The 5,292-nt window shown below is 37.9% G+C and overlaps 1 pseudogene; it reads left to right on the top strand.

Moving 5' to 3' along the window:
* Positions 1-3,284: 3,284 nt before the first annotated feature.
* LOC145343578 (U2 spliceosomal RNA) lies at positions 3,285-3,510 on the top strand (annotated as a pseudogene).
* The last annotated feature ends 1,782 nt before the right edge of the window (positions 3,511-5,292 follow it).

Below are 5,292 nucleotides of genomic sequence, written 5' to 3'. Positions count from 1 at the left end.
CTTTGGACAGACATTTGAATAAGTTGTGGGATAACATCTACTGTGCCAGTAACTGCAGCCACAAACTTGTACATAACTGGCCCCTTCCATCTGGCAAATTTCACAAGCAGGTTTGTCCAATGCATAAAGCAGCTACAGATATTTTACTTGTCAATGCTAACTCCTTCACTCAATCAAAATTCTGGAACTCCCTACTTAACAACACTTGGAGTATCGTCACCACATACAGCGGTTCAAGAAGACTTACTATCATCTTCTCAAGGGCAACTAGGGATGGGCAATTAATACTGACCTTGTTAATGGCTGGGAATGGCTTTAAAAATTCCATGGTCAGCAGAGTTAGAATATCTCTCTATGTATAATATTGATATTATGCACCCAATTACAGAATTGTACAATTCTGCAGTAAAAAGCCATATTTTTCCATCACTTCTGAATATATTGCTTTTTTCAGATTTCACACTCTTTTACCTGCTCCCCATATTCTTCATTCCCTTTGTCAAGCAAGTATTCAATCCTGTTTTAGAACAATTTATGCATAGTGGATTATAGCAGAACATTGGAGAGGCTAATCACCCTCTCTAAAAATGCATATTTTCTAACCTCTCTAATTGTTTTTTATGATTATCATTTTTCTTATCTGCTTGGTGCCATCAGTGGAAACAAATGAAGGCAACTCAGTATTGGGTGATAATGCAAAATGGAAAAAAAAACATTTAATTTTCTTCTGACTTGGAAAAGATCATTGTGTGAGATGCTAAAACTTGCTGCTGTTTCACCGCAGCCCATTCCATGCCAGCACTGAAGTTCAATTTCAATCACAAAATGTAACACTATTTTCATAATCCTCCAAAATCTTAAAGATCTGTATCTGGACTTCCCTTAATCTCCTCAACTGCCCTTTGCTTTCTGTCCTCCATCCATCTATAGATGGGGCCACATTCTTCATAATCTCATGTGTTGCTAGCTCTGTCCTATGCAGAGCTATCTGGTACTTTTTCAAATGTTTTTTTGAGAATCTACAGCAATTCTTTAATCTATCCTCTCTGTTATTGCTTCAAACTTTTCCAGAATGTTCATCAAATACAACCACATTTGGAATAGGAGAAACAAGGGAGAAATTTGCCCGCAATGTGGCATGAACGAATTGAGTATTCAATTGGCAAGTTTAGACGAACAGAAAATAAACCAGTTGCAGAGCACATAATTTACTTGCAACTGTTTATATCTTAATTCCAGTTCTTGGCGCAGCTTTTCTTTTGATTTAGAACTAACAGCAACAAAGATTTATGAAGACTCTATTCCCAGTTGTTTTGTATTTAAATGACCTGGGAAGCTGTAAACTAATAGGCGCTAGTAAAGAATGATTTGTGGACCTTAAGTGCAAATGTTGGAAATTTCTGTCTGGATGTGATGCAAATAAATGAAATGAAAAATGCAGAGGACATGTCAGGCATTGTTTGTGACAAATACATGAAGCTAGTACTGGTACACTATTAATCACAAGAACACCTCATTCAGAATCTGTGTTTAACTTGGCAAGAGGGTCAATATTATCCTAACCTTTATTGTCAGTTAATGGTACCGTCTGTCTGTAACAGTCATGTAGCCAGACAATGCAAGACAAAAAATTGTGTGATTTTAAAGTACTTGATTTTAAAGTACTACACTGCTCCTTGGAAATATCTGTCATATTGTCTTTGCATGGCCGAGAGAAACAAAGAGAGGAAAAGCTGTCGGTGAAATTGAGCCATGTGTCATGGCGTCCTGATTTAGCCACTCAAGTCACAGATCACAAGACAGAAGAATAGATTCCCATTACACCTTTGCATTACGTGACAAGTGAAGAATCACCTTGTCAGCTTTCCCCACCCAAATTGAGGAAAACTTGCTGAATTACACAGTTTCTGAACTCTTTCATTGACGGAAGGCAATCAACCCTAGCAACCCTTCCCCTTGTCTGCTATCTGAAAATCAATTCCACACCCTGATGCTCGGAGTAATGGTTGCTGTGAATGCTCCAGGATGTAGCCCATCTGGTCACCAAGGAGATAGTCAGAAGAGTTTTCACATCGATTTATGAGGTGAGTGCTGCAAGTCAGATGTGACCTCAAAGCCTTCACCTGGTTCTATAGTACACAAAGTGTTTGCGGTGTGCTCAGCTGGGAGCTGGGTACGATTTTGATGAAAGCACATTCAGCTCTGACTTTCAATTAAAGACTTCAGGCAAATTCTGTGCAGGGATCAGATAGTTGTAATCTGACCACTGTGCACACAAACAGCAGATTAGTGGTCTGCCAGGTCAAATCGGCAGATCAGATACAGGGGTTTTAATTCAAACAAGTATGCATAGCGAAAAAGAAACATTACTGGGGATCACTTCATATTCATATGAAAATCATTATCAGTTCAATGTTTCTTTCATGTCATATGTAAGTCATTACTGGTGCCATATTTTGTTTAAAGTAGCTATCCTGTACTTTGTTTTTTAAGTAGCAGAATCTATGGAATTCAATGGGAAAACATTTCATCCTTTCTGAATGGTTGGAATTAAAAAAAAAATCAAAGCATTCTGCTTACAGGCAGCAGACAGGCTCCCAGCAGTTCCATACATTTTCTTTTCTAATTTGTAGAAGCAATTATACAGCAATTTGAGATTTGCAATTACATTATCATAAAGTACAGCCTCATTCGCTTCAGCCGTTATTATCATATGCTTCAGAAATTTATCCAGCTGATGTTGATGGAAATGAGTTTGAGAACAGAGCTTCCTGCTGTATTCTGTGAACTAAGACAGACACTTTCCAAAGAGGTTACAGCAGATCATAAAGGTGTAAGGGGGCATTTTTAACATTTCATGCCAAACGGGAGTGGAATGGAGAAGTTAATATGGATCAGAAAAATCATCAGCCTGAAGTGTTAACTCCGTTTGTCATTCCGCAGATACTGCCTGACTTGCTGAGCATTTTCAGCATTTTTGGGTTAATTTTTTAACCTGCAAACTTGGCACAGTGAGGCTACCCTCTCCCACCAAAGGTGACACTGTAGTGCTGCAGTGCCTTTAATGTTCGTCTGTTATAACAGAAAAACACCTTTCATCTAAGATTACTTTTCAAAGTGCTAAGTTTTGCTATTTAGCCACCAATAATATAAAACTAAAATATATAAAAATATTGTATTACTTTAAAATGATTACATCCACATGGCCTGGTCCATTTATCCACCTTCTACTCCTCTGCACCTGTTGACATTAGTTTTGATCCCTGTGTGCTGTGCTAACGAAAATCACTTCTCGGCCTCTTGGCTAAGATCGAGCGTCAGATAAAGCTCAAAGTGGGATGCAATGCCTTATCTTGTTAGCTTGGATCTTCTTTATCTCTCTTGTGGGAATCTTGAAGTGGATTCGATTAGATTTTGAATTTGTTTTTTGGAGCAAGGAAGGAATTGATTTGGGCTTGCCCGGTCCATTCTGAGTATTGGCTTTGCAATTTTAAGGATGGAGTAAAGAATTTTTAAAATGGTAACAAAGATCAACCAGTACAAAAATAGACCAACATTATGATCTGCAGTCAGTCTGTGGAATCTTGAGGAATTGATTGTATATAATTTCTTGTTTGACCTGTCTTAGTTTTTGTGGCTGAATTAATTCTTTCTATAATAACATATCATTGACTGAATGATCAATTGGTGTTCTTTAGAATCAGTCAAAGTGCATAACAAAATGCAGCAAAACAATCCAATCAAAGGGAGAGTAACTTATTATTATGATAATACTACTCAGCGGTTACTGCTAAGGTGTGTCTACTTATCTGAAAATGGGAGTTCAAAATCCATTGTGAAAGATTGAAAATTTGGATTGTTTCAAAAGATTCTGGAAATAGAGTACAAAAGATGATTGTTATGGAAACCCAACTGGCTCACTAATGTCCTTCAGGGAAAGAAACCTACTTGGTTTGGTCCATATGTGATTCCAGTTCCACACTAATATGGATGACTTTTAGTGCTGGTTGTGCAAACCACTTAGTTGTACCATACCTGCTTCCATTGATTTATGAAGTCCCACTTGCACTTTCTTAGGTAAATTAGAAATGGGCAATAAATACCAGCCTTGATTAGTGTGGTGGTTGTCACTTTAAGGACAACATAACAGAAGTGGGTCACCTGGTTTGAGGGATCAATTCGAATTGTGTGGCTTCTACACAATTTTTCCTTGTCAATGAATACCATTTGGCCGTGATCATACCGGCCATTCACATCACACTCCTGCTGCTGTTCCTGACAACATCAGTGGCGTGCATCGTTACACATAGCAATACAAGATCACATCATTGAATAAGAAGTAAGTTGAGAAGCAGAATGTTTCCATTTTAAGTTTGGCGTTCAGAATAGCATAATCTAAACAAAACCAAGTAAGCAAATAACCGCACCACCTATTGGGTAGGCAGTGTAGATTAGACAAATTGTTCTAGGGCCATACTGAGTCCTGATATGGGACTCTGACAGTTAATTATATAATAACTATAATTGTTTCCATGTTTTCACAATTAAAACCACAAGTGTTATTCTGGCAATGTTTTATATACCAGACTGACAGACCCTTAGGCCCCTGAGCATTTTTGTTTCATTCACATAATCTGGTTATAATCTTATGATGAACTAGCTCTGTGAAGCACAGCTAAGGTAACTCCCCCTAGTAAGATAAAAAAAAACAGCGCAGTGCATGAAAGTATTAAGCCTCAAGCTGGTTCATATTCTTAAATACACCTATGCACATTTCCATATGAACATAACATCAGTAAGTCTTAAAATTGAATCTCCTAACAGTGCAAAATAACAGCTCACATCATCCTGAGATGCTTTAGTTCTTCTGGTGATGCAGTAAATCATCCCTTTTAACATCAGGGAGAGATTTTTATTTTGCAGCAGAGAAACACCTTTTAGTTTTAGAAGACAGGTACATATTGCAAACCAGACAGTGGGTTCCTTCAAACATAACAGGAAACTTACACAAGTGAACATGTGCACTTAACTGAAAACATTGAGACTGGGAAATCTGTTTGATGCTTGAAGTTGGCTTGGTTGGAACAAGTTAAAAGAACCATGGGGAGGTCCTAACTCAAATGTTATTGTACAACCAGGACTTCTTTTCCCATATGCAATATACCAAAGTGCCAGGCAATCATTATCTGCTTTCTTAACTTTTCCAATGGGTATGGAGTAGGAGAACTGTCAGAGTGCAGCAGATTTGTTGAAGGGTCCATTCTGAAACTTCAGCCGTAATTTTAACAGCCT

The sequence above is a fragment of the Carcharhinus amblyrhynchos genome, chromosome 5 (assembly GCF_965287045.1).
Source record: "Carcharhinus amblyrhynchos chromosome 5, sCarAmb.v2.hapA, whole genome shotgun sequence".
Lineage (NCBI taxonomy): Eukaryota > Metazoa > Chordata > Chondrichthyes > Carcharhiniformes > Carcharhinidae > Carcharhinus > Carcharhinus amblyrhynchos.
Note: the sequence above shows the minus strand (reverse complement) of the source record. Positions and strands in the feature narration are given on the sequence as shown.